The sequence below is a fragment of the Nelumbo nucifera genome, chromosome 1 (assembly GCF_055504915.1).
Source record: "Nelumbo nucifera cultivar China Antique chromosome 1, China Antique-T2T, whole genome shotgun sequence".
NCBI classification, from domain to species: domain Eukaryota; kingdom Viridiplantae; phylum Streptophyta; class Magnoliopsida; order Proteales; family Nelumbonaceae; genus Nelumbo; species Nelumbo nucifera.
Window position 1 is genome coordinate 2,714,156 of NC_142649.1, and position 15,529 is coordinate 2,729,684.

General features: G+C 40.9%; 1 protein-coding gene across 3 annotated transcripts in view; it reads right to left on the reverse strand.

Moving 5' to 3' along the window:
• Positions 1-15,529, reverse strand: part of LOC104605293 (uncharacterized) — a 46,872-nt gene that overhangs the window by 1,376 nt on the left and 29,967 nt on the right. Inside the window, exons 4-8 of one of the 3 annotated variants that reach the window (XR_016081152.1) lie at positions 6,928-7,295; positions 5,729-5,790; positions 5,190-5,419; positions 1,196-1,352; positions 944-1,112 (exon numbers count right to left, since the gene is read on the reverse strand). The gene's annotated coding sequence lies outside the window, so the exon portion shown is untranslated. The other 2 variants (XR_016081151.1, XR_016081154.1) reach the window with 2 other exon arrangements.

Consider the following 15,529-nt stretch of genomic DNA (forward strand, 5'->3'; position numbering starts at 1 on the left):
CAAGTCGCATGGTCGGGGCACTTGGCTGGGCCAGAGCACACCTGTGCGCTATGGGCAACAGGATAGCTCATTCATCTTGGGCAAGGGACTGGCATGGTAAATGATCGTACTTAAGCCAGGCCCACATGCCGAGCCTCCCTTGAGTGTCGGTAACGCAGTGCCGGTCCATGCACTGCCCCCATGAGCATGTGTGTGCCCATGAGGAACCCTGGTAGCCATGCTAGCCATTAACTAGGGCCACCCCGCAAGGGATGATGGTCTAGGAGTGCCAAGGTTAGGCACCCAAGGAGGTTGACCACCCCTCCTCAAAGAGTACATGAAGCTTTTAGAGGTCTGCCTGAAGATGACATCAATTCTCCCAAAAATCTTACAGGCGAAAATGACGGTGGTGTCCCTTAACGTAATTCCGCCAAGCGTAGGCAAGGCTAAGTCTATGTCAGACCGTGACATCGGGGCATCTCCGCCTCCTCTAAGGACGTCCAGGAGACCTCTCCCCACCTCGTGGAGGTGGTTCCACCACCTGTCTACCTCCGGGACCGCTTCTTTGAAATGGCAGAATCACCCGGAGGCTGCTCTGGCGGCCTTCCCCGTGAGCCTGGGCTTCTCTGCCTCCTGCCGGAAGGTATCTTCGATGAATTTACAAATATTTCTTAGTCAAGAAAAAAATATCTTCTCAGCAATTTATGTTTATATACTGATATTTAAAAAGTTGAAATAACTACAATAAGACACCAAAATAGTTCACCAACATGGAAACGAAAGGGGGGGAGTCTTTTAACATAATATTAAAAACACTAAACCTACATATTCACCAATAATGATAAACTATTTCCAAAAGACCAATGTAAGGAGAATAATAACAAAAAGAATATAAACAAGTTGCCTAACTGTAGTCATCCCTTCAGTAGCTAACTCACGAACTAATTTCATAGACTCAATCTACCTTATGCAAACATTGACTGCTCTCTCCACATTTTCAAGGAGTTCCAGAACATCACCATGACGATTTCCCGATGTAACCTCATTCGACCAACCTCAAGGAATCACCCACTCAAAAAATTGCAACCACCAATAGAATCACTTTCAGTTGTTGGGCTATCAAACACCTGCTCCTGCAAGTGCAACACCTGTCATTAGCAATATACATGCCTTATATTGATGCTAACAAATAATATCATCCTACTAAAATTATTACCTCGGATTTTAATAGATAGCTATAAAACAACTTTTGTGGGTTATTCCGAGTTGTCGAAATTTGAAGGATGCAAATTTTCTTTTGCAATAGCAATACTTAGTATCATATTGCAAACTACTCGGAGATTCATTCCCGACACTCCATTGGCTATTCATACCTACAAATGTTCAATAACCCACGGTAATGACATTCATATCTTAATCCACATTAAACACTTCATTTTCATTAGAACTGAACTAAGCAACATTCAAATATTCATTTATAGAGGTCCTTACAACAATCAATTAAGGAAAAAATGTAACAAAGTAAATTGCCTATGGTCGAGCAGCATCAACAAATGAATGGGTGGCCAAACTAGAATGAACCAGAGACATAGAGGTCGTACTGGAAACACGGGGGAACCACCTCCACAGCGGTTGAATGCAGGGGCTTGAGAAACCTTCCAACGACCGCTGAAACCAACTTCGAGCGTCCTTCCAATGGTCAATGCAAGGTGCCTCCAACGGACGATGAACAGTAAATTGATGCTCCTACTTCCTCTGAATGGTGAACATTGAGTGTTGTCCACGGTCGGTGACCAGTGAACATAGGGTGAAGCTCCGGTGATGAGTAAGAGATGAAGCTCTGGTGATAAATGGCTCTGAGAAATTTTGAAATAGGGAAAACGTTGTAGCTCCAGTGATCTGGTGAATAACGACCCTGAGAAACGGAGAAGGGCAAAATGAGGAAGAAGACGATGGGAGGATGTTGTAGTTTTCGGCTCTGAGAAACGGAGAAGAGGGTGTGTGCTGCAGGTTTGAAATGAGGAAGAAGATGATGAGAAGACATATCTTTCTGTAGAGCTCTGGTGATCTATGATTAACAGATTTGAGAAACGATGGGGATGTCGTAGGTTCGAAATGAGGAAGAAGATGATGAGAAGACATTGTATCTTTCTGTAGAGCTCTGTCGATTTGTGATTAACGGGTCAGAGAAACGGCGGGGATGTTGTAGGGTCGAAATGAGGAAGAAGACGATGAGAAGACACTACTGTAGAGCTTTGGTGATATGTGATTAACAGATCTGAGAATCGTAGGTTTGAAATGAGGAAGAATACGATGAAAAATGCTGTTGGAGTGGAGGGGTATAATGGGTAAAACAATAAAATTATGATGACGTGGGGAGGGGGAGCAGAAACAAATTTCATATTTGTTGGGTGGGGGCGACATGGGTTTCGATTTCCATATGTCCCCAATCCATATTTCGATTTTTGAGGGGGAGCTACCTGAAGATTAGAGTTGTTATAGAGCTAATTAGGAAGTGTCATAAAAAAACCAATCACGCGGAAACAATAAAAAAGAGAAAAAAGTGAGAAGTTAGTAACATGGAATCCAAAAATAGAGGAAATCCAAAGAAAATCGAACAAAGGAAGATAATTTAAAATAAAAATTGGAATCAAAAGGTGCAAAAACATCAAAAAATTAAGAGGAAACTCACAAATTCCCTTCCCATTTGAGGGCTAGAAGTAGGGATGGCAATTTTCCCCATTTCCCTGATCCCCATGGGGATCCACCCCAAATGGGGCGGGGATGGAGATGATTTTCCCCCCGTGGGGGATGGGAATGGGAAAATTTTCATCCCCATTAGCAGGGACAAGATGGGGACAGGGGGAGCATTCCTCGCCTCGCGGGGACCCCGATCCTCACCCCGCGGGACCCCCACTAATATATATGTATATGTATGCATACGTTATATATGTATATGTGTACACATACATCTATATATTAATATATTTTTTAAAATATGCTTAAATATTTTATAATGGAATTGTAAATTTTAATTATTTTATTTTTATTTTTTAGATAAAATAAAAAACAAAAACAAAATGGTTAACATTATAAAAAATCATAGGGAATGGGGATAACCTTGCCCCTGTTAGCAGGGATGGGGATGGGGAGAGGCTCCCTGTCCCCACTCCACCCCACCCCATTGCCATTCCTAGCTGGAAGCTAAAGCCAAGGGACCAATGAACCCTATGGCTGCACTAGGTTCTCTAATTCTTCACCATTCGAGGGTTAGAAGTTGAAGCCAAGGGACTAGTGAACCCTATGGTTGTGCTAAAGTTCTCCAATCCCTTATCATTTGAGGCCTAGAAGCTAAAGCCAAGGAACTAATGAACCCTATGGCTGCGTTGAAGGTTATCCAATTCTTCACCATTCGAGGGTTGGAAGTTGAAGCCAAGGGACCAGTAAACCCTATGGTTGTGCTAAAGTTTCTCCAAACCTTTATCATTCGAGGGTTGGAAGTTGAAGTCAAGGGGCCAGTGAACCCTGTGAAGGGTTGAAAGCTGAAGCCAAGGGACGACTGAACCCATGGCCGTGTTGAAGGTTCTTCAACCCCTTACCATTTGAGGCCTAGGAGCTGAAGCCAAGGGACCAATGAGCCTTATGGCTGCATTGAAAGTTTTCCAATCTTTCAACATTTGAGAGCTGGAAGCTAAAGCCAAGGGATGAATGAACCCTATGGCCGTGTTGAAGGTTTTTCAACCCCTTACCATTTAAGGCCTAGAAGATGAAGCCAAGGGACCAATGAACCTTATAGCTGCATTGAAGGTTTTCAAATCTTTTAGCATTTGAGAGATGGAAGTTGAAGCCAAGAGACCAATGAACTATGACCACGTTGGAGGTTCTCCAATCCCTTTCCATTCAAGGGCTAGAAGTTGAAGCCAAAGGACCAATGAATCCTATGGCCGCTAGGGGTGTTCAAATTCGGTTGATAAGCTGAAAACCGAACCGAACCAAATTGAATAAACTAGTTCGGATATCGGTTTGGTTCGTTTTTGTTTTTTAAAAATATCAATTTTCGGTTTCGATTCAGTTTGGTTGAGATTTTCAATTGAACCAAACCGAAAACCGAATTAGTGTTTATTTATGCTAATTAATTATTATATTTCCTAATAATGACCAATTTGGCAATTTCCCATTGGGCTTTAACTGTTTGTGAATAACTTTTGATTAAGGGAAATTGTCCAAAACTCACCATGAGTTTTCAACATTCCTCTTAAGCTCATCACAACTTTTCAAAATGTTTAAAACTCACCATCTCACTAACTTGACGATAAACAGACTAACGGGTGTTAATATATTACCACTTTAACCTTCATAGAAAAAAATAAATTAACGGGTGTTAATATATTACCATTTTAATATTTAGACATGAAAAAAGGAAAAATGTCAAAAAATTATTTTCAAATATAAAATACATAAAAACATAGAAATTACAAAAAAATATAAAAATTGCAAACAAAATAAAAAAGTATTTTCAAATTATAAAAACTATAGAAATTGAAAAACACAATCAGAAAATAAAAATTATAGAAAAACACAGAAATTGCAAATAAATAACAAAAAATACAGGAAAATGTATAGATTGTAGAAAATAGAAAAATGAAATAAAAAACATTAGAAGTTATAACCAAAAAACAAGAAAATTGAAAGAACATTTGTCCTATAATTCACCATTCAAGGGTAATTTGGTCATGAAAAGTATTATTTATGCTAACATGGACACCTCATTAATGGTGCATCAAATTATGATGACGTGGACACCTCTGTTATTTATGTATTTTACATCAAACCTTGGGGAAGGTCTTTTATAATTTATGAAATGGTGCACCAAATTATGATGTATTTTACATCGTCCAGCACCTTGATGTATTTTACATCATTCAAGCATATGGATGGCTTGCGACAAGGCAAGCCCTGTGGCAAAAGGGGAAAGAAACCCTGCGGTTGCGACAAGGCAAGCCCTGCATTTGGATGGCTTGGGCGGAGAAAGAATGGTGCGAGTTCCGAGGTCATACCTATGGCTATGGGGCATGTTAAGGGTGGAGGTATGTATGAGTACGACATTACCTGCCCACCACTAGCCACTAGCATAGCATATCATATAGCCACTAGCCATATAGAGTGGCCTACGCTTTCATTGTGCTGGCTACTGCCTTGCCTCTTCCTACCTGACAATGCATTGATTGTTTGTCCTTTGTCGTGGAACTTGGAAGAATGCGTTTGTGGGGGCAGGCAGCAGTAGGGCCTCTGTGACATAGACTCGATTTGCTAATGGGCGCCTTCCATGCGCATCCACCCTGCATCGGAAAATGTTCCTAGATGTTTACGTGAGGCGCGATCCGGTAGAAGCCCTTGGGTGAATTGGTCGTGGTGATTTTGGTTCCAAGTTTTCCAACAACTGCCAAAAAAAAGCACGGAGGGAGAAGGTAAGACTGAAGCAATTGCTCTGCTCTTTCTGTATTTCATTCGTTTCCCCCTTCACTGGCGCCTATTGACAGTAATTTTGGCCATTTGGGCTTTGTTTTCAACGGATTTTTTTTTTTTGATAATAAATAATATATGGTTCTTTTTCTGATGTCAAGAATAAGTAACTTGCTAGTAGTGCCTTCAGAGCAGAGGGGTTAGGACTAATAAATAACATTAGAGATAGCTCTATCTAAAACTAAGAAAAATTGATTAACATGGAATATTGAAAGCTTGAACTGACCGAATATGACCTCATTTGATGATTACATTGTCCTGAGGAAAGTATATATTTGGGAAACAATCCTGGAAAATACAAGTCAGATGTTCTGTTAACCCCCAAAAATATGGCCGTCTTTTTTAACAGCCTGTTATGATACTGCTTAACTTTGAGAGCATCAGATAAGATCTAGTGTGGATCGACTGATACAAGCCATTACGTGTCGATACAAACAGATATCTACAAACTCTAATATTAAAAAATGCGATATATTTGATATGACATTAAATATTAATATGTTCAATAATTTCAACTTGAAATTAAATAGAATAATATTAAAAATTAATATTTATAATTATAAATGAAATAAAAATTCTATCAATTTTATATTTATATCAAAAATTGATTTTTCATTCTAAATAAATTTATACAAATAAAAATGTTAATAATAGAATAATTATTTTAGTACTTAAAATTCATACATTTGTACATGAATATATATATATATATATATATATGTATTATAAAAATTAAAAATTTTATTTACAAAATATTCAAGCATACAATATTATATTGAATCTATCGAATACACTAATTTAAATTTATATAAAAATGATTTTTATTTCAAAAAATGTATTAAAATAAAAATGCTAATAATAGAATACTTATTTTAGTAATCAAAATTTATGAATTTGTGTATAATATGTATTTTTAATATATAGATATGAAATATTTTAAGTTAAGATTATATATTTTATAAATTATCAATTGATATTTTAATTTACATTTTATAATAAAATTTATTATTTACAAAAAAATATATATTGTTTATCATACATTTCAAAATTTAATATTTTAATATTGAAAAGTAAAAATGGTAAAATAAAAAATAATTATTATAATAATTATATATATTTTGTTTCTTAGACTTAAATAGAATATAACATAATAATGATTCTATGCATGTATTAATTTGTAAAAATCTATATAATACGAGTCTTGGACTCTTGATTGATGGGTTATCAACAAAATTATGTGGTATCTATATATTCCATTATATTAATTGTAAAATATTTTCTTTATATATACCATTAAAATATACATTTATTATGTATTTATATATCATTTGTGGTTATTTTGACCTTACGATTAGTATAATTAATATATTTTTAAAATTTCTATATATTTTTCTAATGTATCCATGTATTTTCATATATCCATACCTTTCTAAAGTCTATTCAAATTGTCCGATATGATACTTTGATCCTTAAGAAAAAATACCTCGAGGAAGATCTATTGTTTATAGATACAAGAGTAGGCTGTAAGGATAAAAGGATAAAATAAGTATGAAGGTTTTAGCATTGTCATTAAGTGCCTGTTTGGGAGGCTTACATGCAGTGGCTTCTGGCATTACATAAGCTTAAGAACCTGGAATGCCATAAAGCCATGTTTGGTAAAAACCTGGAAAGTCGAAAATAGGCTTACAAAAGCTGCGAAATTGACTTTCTGATGAAGCTATTATGTCAGGTAGCTTATCCAAAGTGGCTCGGTCAACGCAGACGCCTTCCAAAACGGGCTCTAAATGATTTAACTGACAAAATAACTACCATGTCAAGTAGGATTTGACAAAATAACTTTGACCCAAACAATGTTGACTAGATTACTAATGTGTCAAAATTTCCTGGATAAATGTATGAGTTTTAATAGTTCACGATGCATCTTTTTCTGCGTAAAACTAGATAATGTATCAGTGACCTATTCTTGGATATTCTTGTTCAAGTTCTGTTGGAAGTGTTCTTTAAAAGTGCATCATAGTGAGAGGATTAGGGGACTTGGAATTCCAGATTACCTTGTTTTACCATTTTAGTAGGAAATAATTTATTTCACAAGTTTCTTATAAAATTGGGCTTATGTGTTGTTTATTGTTTACTGTTTACCACTTGGACTGATTAAAACTAGGGCATGTTTAAAAGAACCAGACAAACTCAGACAGACCAAACTAATTAAAAAATATGAATATTGAGATCTAAACCAAAGTATAGGAGCTTACTAAATTTATTATTTACTTGCTATTACCAATGCTAATACTTTTTCTAGGATATTCTTTCAGGTGGGTCATGTATCTTTTTTAGGCCATAACCTGACCACAGAACAGGGTGATCCAATACTTATAGCTCATTTCCTAACAGGCCAGTGGGTTCAGAAATCATGATGAATCCTCATATAGAATGCCGCATCTCATACTTTAAAAACACTGAATTACATGTGAATTCATTTCTTAGAACTTATTGAAGGAAACTAGTTCATCATAGCACTATCTATTAAAATACACAGACTTAATATCTGCCAAGGTGATAAATATGTCCTACATGGATATCTCCCCCCCCCTCCTTTGCATAAAACAGGCCTCAAATGTCTTCCTAAGATCTTTACATTATTCCACTATTGCCACTCAATACAAAAAACTAATTAAAAACAAAATCATCATAATTTGTAACATATTAGAGCTTTTCAAATCAGTTGCAAGATGCTGCAAAAAGGCATTACACCTAAACTTATCAACTTCAAAAATTATCCTATCTTTCTAAAGTGGCATTCCATTCTATTAGTCATCTTTCTACATTGCAATGATGGATACATCCTTCGATGCCATGTTTTAGAATTTATGTTGTCTCTAGGCAATAGGCCTTTAGTTGGTTTCTAAATGAAGCTGCAATGCAATTTTTGTTTTGTTTCCTGCCAATTGAAATGAACTTAAAAAATCTTTGTAGCATAAGCAAGACACTTTTAAAAGGCTCTACTGAAATTCTGAGTTTTCCATCTCAAACAGAAGGATTTGTTTTGCAACTATAGTCTTAATATTTTCAAACTATCTAATTCCAGGTTCGACCAACTGAGCACAATTGACGAGATGGAAAAAAGTTTTGGGACTTCAAACATCATTTAAATGGTAAATATATCAAGTGTATCTACAAATGGTAAAGATGAAGCCAAGAAATAGAGAAAAGGACAAAAGGCTTTTTTTTGTTAAGGGGAGGGATGAACGTATCTCTAGGCAATAGGACACAATGGGTAGAATGCATGCGCAAGGATGTGTTCTGAGGCAAGTTCACATGTTGAGGCCTTAGCTTAGAATTCATCCAAAGTCGATAAAAAAATCCCAAGATATCATAAAAATATGAGGTGAAGATTTTCTATATAAATGCAACTGTTGGAACATTATGATGGAATTGAATAAGGACCTTGTGGAAAAGCATGTCAATGCACCTAAAAAACAGAAAACTAAGAGAAAAAAACACTTTTAGTTAAAAACTCACACCATCAGCATGCTCAAGAAGTACTACTATTCCAGTTGTTAGTGTATGCACTCAATACTAATCAGATTTATGTATTTTGACATTTATTAGTCAATAAAAGCATATCATTATTATTTCATGTGTGTTTTGGTATTGTTTTTGTGTATAACTGTTTAAACTGGACATTTACGAGACTTATGTTAATTTATAATGTTGTAAGTTGTGGGATAAACTTGGAGAGTTTACCTACCAAGGATGATATTGTTGTACTGCTGAATTGGTGGAACAATTTGCCTTAACTGCTAGGGTTAGACCTAAGGTACAATTAGTGGGTGTTTTGCTAAAACACCGAAAAAGGACCATTTCCAATTATGACATGGAGCAAACTTGATAATGGTACTGCACTAAGTGTTAAACTGGCCTGCTTTTGCGGTACTAACCAGTTAGATCCTCTAAGGGTCAAATACTAGGGTATGTTGGAGTAGTTTGGAATATCACTTTGAGTGGATGATCAATGTGATAGGATCAACCACTTTGTTAAAAAGAGAATATCCTGATTTACACTCTCTCTAATTGAAACCTAAAACTATCGGTAATATATTTCAATGTGTTTTGAAATCAACTTGCAAAATGTATTTATATTTATAAATAGTTTATTTTATGAAAAAGGTTTGTAAAAAGTTTTAATACAAAGATCCATCTAAACAAAGAGTGTGACTGCATTTCATAATCAAGGAAGAAGTCCTTCCTTGTGAGCAATGTATAAGGGCTAAAACCTAATCGCCTTGTTTCTCATTCATTGGCTTTGGATTTCATAGGGAGGCTGAAACCAAAGTGCACTTACGTTTTAAGTGTTGGGCCGATTCTAAGCCTAAATAGATTGGGTAAGAGGCTCACTAGGTATATCTAGTGAATTTGGCCCATGTAGAGAACATGGGCCAAACCCATATGGATTAATGTGAGAACTTAGTGGGTCCCATGCCGTACAATATTCAGGTCTGATGAGCTAGTTAAATATGTGAATTAAGTAACTTGAGTGTAATGGTCCAATTCATATTAAAGACTATTGTGAATAGTCACATGACTAGTTTGACTAGATGTCTGGATAATTGGACTACATGGGTCGAATTTGGAATGGGCTTGGACCTTTTAGATAGATAGATAGATAGAAAACTGCACCATCTTCAGTTCTTGGACTCGATTTGGACCCGAATTTTGGGCGTGAACTACCACTTTGGAAGCTGCAATTATGGTATCTGCATCAGGTATGATTCCAACATTAATCTGGGCATCAAATTTGATCATCTAAATTTCTCCATGAGAATTTCGAATTCTCCATTCTTAGACTGATAAAAGATTTAATTTCACATCCATAAAACCGAGCAAGGTTCAACTTTTTTGGGCTTAAATTATCCCTTTTTACACTAGTCAAATGACTGACACCATTGAATTCTTCCGTCGGACCTTTGCTAACATTTTTTATTAGTCAGGACATTTCCACCTGTCACACAATCTCTAAGTGAGTGATGAATGAATCAACCAATGTTTTACTATGCCTTATCATGCCAGCACACAACTTGACATGCATGTAATGGTGTGCCTTCATCCCTGTTGTTATTCTAGAAGCAAAACAGTCATTTACAAAATTCAAGGATAAGACCTGATGAAGGGTGATTTGGCCAGACCTCCTAACTAGGTGACACGTGTACGTGATTCAGCATACACGACAGCTCGGCATAGGCGAACCGGTACATGAACATGACTTGACACAGGTGACAGCTCAGCAGGTATCAGCTCGCGGCAGAGCGAGCTCGAGTACGCCGATATCCCGAGCTGCACTCCGAGTTAAGCTCATCCCAGTTCGCGAACTAGAACAAGAAGTTCGCTCCGGGCCCAAGCAAGTGGGCCACCTCGAAGATAACTCGTCTCAGGCAGAATCACCTCGGCACGCCACCAGTAGCTCGTCACAAGGTAGCCCGCTACGGGAAGTTTCTCATCTGACAAAGCTGTACTTGCCAGACTACTCCCGCGTCCCTCGTCTAATGGCACAGCGCCTGCCAATTGAGAAGGCTGCGCCCCTGTCTCCCACCTGGTGGCGTCGTGCCTATAGGTTGTCTCCTGGCTGGCGGGACCATACCATGCAACGGTCACTGTAGCCCGCCTGCTCTCTGCCTTGACAGTAACGGCCAGCCACTCCGAGGTACAACCTGATAGCGGATCGCCACAGCAGGGATTCAGGATCAACCCCACCGAACTTGTCAGACGCCAGTATATAAGCACTCCGACCCCTCAGAGGCAAAGGTATCGCATATTCACCACTCTCTAGCTCTCATCTTCTTGCATACTCATTCTCTTTCTCAGCTCGCTACCGAGTTCTAACTTAAGCATCGGAGAGTCCCCGCCGAGTGTTCAACCCCGGGTCCCTTCGTCCTTCTTGCAGGTATCTCTTGCCCATTGCCAACTAGAAGCCTCGCCACTTCCAGCTAGGAGTGGCCGGATTGCGCATCGTCAATTGGCGCCGTCTGTGGGAAACGTTTCAAAAGGCTTCTCTACCAAACTTTCACCAGCATCAATGGCGTCTTCTAGCAACGCCGGGCTTAACAACGAAACAAACACCTCTGGGGGGCACCTCCAAGCTCCCACTATACGTATTGGACAGTTTACTGTACCCCTTAACACCTTCAGAGTTCCCAGGTTGGACCTACCCCAGGTCGCCGAAGCTGTGAACTCCCCACTCCCTTCTGCAGTGAACACCAACTTCGCTGAACCCGCCGTGGTCCCCCCTGCGGTGGAGCAGAGCCAGCTTGGTGACTTGGTGCAGTGCGTACGAGTCATGCAAGCCCAAATGCAGCACGTCCAACAACTTTAGCATCACCAACAACAAGTCATGTGCCACTTCTACCAGCAGCAGTTCCCAGAGCTGCAACAGAGCCAGCAGCCAGCCCAACCGCGGTGCCCCATAACACCGCTGAACCAGCAACCGTTCGATCGCCACAGAAGTAGCCGACCTCCTCACAGCAGCCCAAAGGTAAGGCGGGAGCAAACACGGGGGTCACGAAGGCCGTGCCCCTCCTTTCGGTACCATCTCCCCTCTCTCCTGACCTCCTAACGGATCCCATGCCAAAAGGCTTTAAAATTCCCCCTCTGGACAAGTACGATGGGTCGTTCGATCCGAATGACCATGTGGACTCCTTTCAGTCCCAGATGCACCTCGCTGGAGCTAGCAAAGCCTGCATGCGTGTCGCCTTCTCCACGACCTTCAGAGGAGTAGCGCGCACATGGTATAGAAATCTCCCATCCGGGACAATCCGGAGCTGGGCGCAGTTCGTGCAAGCATTCACCTCGCACTTCATCACTAGCGAGAAGTGTCAGAGGTCGCAGGAAAGCCTTCTCAACATCATCCAGAAAGAGGGAGAGTCCATCCAGAGCTACATCAAGCGCTTTGACGACACCTGCCTCTCGATCCCAAACTTGGACCCCGCAGTTAGACTCGCCACGGCCAAAAGAGGAGTCACTCACTGGGAGTTCAAGTGGCACGTGGTAGTGAACAAGCCTAAGGACATCACCGCCTTCTTGAAGCTCACCGACCAGTTCATCAAGACTGAAGAGGAAATGAATTAGAAGGCCAGAGCCCCAGCGGAGAAGAGGAGGAGAGACGACGACAAGGCACACCACGTAAACAGTAAGAGGAAGAAGAGTAAGTCCCCACCCAAGGGAGACAAGTCAGGTTGGCACCCCCGAGCTCCTCCAGTTGAGAGGACGAATTACACCCCTCTCAACGCGAGGCGAGGGGAAATCTTAACGACAATTAAAGATGCACCATTTGTAAGGTGGCCACCCCGGATGAAGGGGGACCCCGCCACCAGGAATAAGAATGTATATTGCCATTTCCATAAAGACTACGGTCATAGTACCGAAAACTGTAAGTCTCCGGGACGAGATTGAGGAACTCATCCGTCGCGGGTGCTTAAAGAATTTTGTACAGAAAAGTAATAAAAGGCAAGCAGATCGACAGGGGTAAAAGAGGAGAGATGCCCCCGAGTCCAGTAACAGGCGAGCCGAGCAGCAAGAACCGCCCAAAGAAAGACAAGTCCGCGGGGTGAAAAACACAATTACTGGCGGATCCATCGTCGTGGGTTGCACCTCGGCAGCAGGGAGGACCTCGGTCCGCGAACTGGAGCATGATGAACGGAACCCACCGAAGCGCCCATGACCTACAGACCCCATATCTTTCACCGAGGACGATGCGCGAGGAGTCCAATACCCCGATGACGACGCGCTGGTCATAAGGATGAAGATCAATGACTTCGAGGTCAGACGCGTCTTGGTGGATTCAGGAAGCTCAGCCGATATCCTGTTCAGAAGCACCTTTGACAAGTTACAGCTCTAGGAGAATGACCTCTAGCTTGCGAGAACCCCTCTAGTGGGCTTCAGCGGAGAGGAAGTTAGGCCCCTCGGCCGAATCTCATTGCCTGTAGAGATCAGGACGTGGCCCAACGTCGCAAGATTTAAGCACACCTTCCTGGTAGTAGCCACACCTTCCCCATAATCACCCTTATAGGAAGGCCCATCACCCACACGCTTCGCGCCGTGGTGTCCACCTACTACCTGACGATGAAGTTCCCCACTGACTTTGGCATAGGAGTAGCCCGAGGTGATCAACTCGAGTCCCGAGGTGATCAACTCGAGTCCCGAAGGTGTTATGTGGTGGCCCTCAAAGGGAAAACCAAGCTAACGGAAGGTGCTGAGCTCTAGCGGCCCAGGGAATACCCTGAAGAACAAGCCACGCCGATCGAGGAAACGGTCTCCTTCCCGACCTCAAAGGAAGACCCGACCAAGACCCTCCAGATCGGAGCAATAGTAGTGGAACCCCTTCGAACTAGGCTGGTAAGTTTCCTACTCCAAAATTTAGACATATTTGCATGGTCCATGGCAGAAATGCCCAGCATAGACTCGAAAATAATTTCTCACAAGCTAAATACTGATCCCCTAGTCAGGCCCGTTAGGCAAAAGAAATGCAACCTCACCCCGGAGCGTTGGAAGATAGTCGACGAGGAGGTCAGAAAACTTCTCGCAGCCGATTTCATCAGGGAGGCCCATTACCCGAGCTGGGTGGCTAACCCCGTTCTAGTTAAAAAGGCCAACGGTAAATGGCGCATGTGCGTTGACTATACCGACCTAAATCGGGTTTGCCCAAAGGACTGTTTTTCGCTCCCCAAAATCGACCGTCTGGTGGACGCGACCTCAGGGCATGAGTTGCTGAGTTTCCTACACGTACTCGGGCTACAACCAGATCAAGATGGACCCTGTCGACGAAGAGAAAACGGCCTTCATTACCCAACTAGGCCTGTACTGCTATAAGGTCATACCCTTCGGGCTGAAAAATGCCGGGGCGACCTACCAGAGACTTGTAAATCGAATTTTTGAGCCACTGATTGGCGACAAAGTTGAATGTGTTAGATAGTGTATGCCCTTAGCTCCAATCAGATTGATGTGCATTATGACATTTATTGTAAATGAATAAAGTACATATTTGATTCATATTATTGTGGTGTGTTTCTGTGTATTACCCTTAAACTGAATACATAATGAGACTCATGTTAGTTTAGAATGCTCATAGCCATTGGATAAGTCTGGGGAGATTTATCTTGCTAAGGCTGACACTGATGTGCCGCCAAGTGTTGGGGAGGCCTGTCTCAGCTGCCAGGGTGAGACCCGAGGTACATGTAGTGTAGGTTTACTTGAAACCCTGAACCGGACCAGATTTCCAGTATTGCCATGGACTTTGGAGATTAGTGGGTAAAACTAGAAAGTTACACCTGACCCCTAGACTCGATTATGATACTGCACTAGGTGTCGGATTGGGTTGTTTTTGATAAACCAATTAGTGAGATCCTTAGCGGGGGTCAAAACCTGGGTATGTTGGGACAGTCTGAGAATTCATTTGAGTGGGTGATCATAGTGACAGGATCAACCCCTTTGTCTAAGAATTCATCTGCCGGCAGTCGATTTCAATCGTTGAAATTTGTTTTGCAAAATATATTTATATATGGATATACATATATATATATTATGGTTTCAAAATGTTTGCAAAAGGTTTTAATTCCCGGGATCCATGTGAACAGAGAGTGCAGCACTGTACTTTGCAGCCGAGAGAGAGGTCCTCTTGTCGGGCAGTGTATGATCATTATAAGCTGAAAGGTTAAGTGTAAGACAATTGAGGGTAATACTTGATGGGCTAATCTTGCATTTGCCCACAGTCCCTGGGTTTTAATAAGGTGTTTGACCCAGGGACCACTTAGTGTAAGTGTTGGGCCCATTAGGAGTCCATGTGATGGGCTTCTGGGGGTTCACTGTCTTTTCAGTGAATTCAGCCAGGCCTTGTAACAAAGGCTGGGCTGATGGCTGATGTGTAGATCAATGTTTGGGTCCCATGCCATACAAAGAAGCCCAATTGGGCAGCAGGTTGGAAGAAGTTTGAGCACTTAGACTTATTGGGCCTAAAGCCCATTTCGAACAGGCCTAGTTT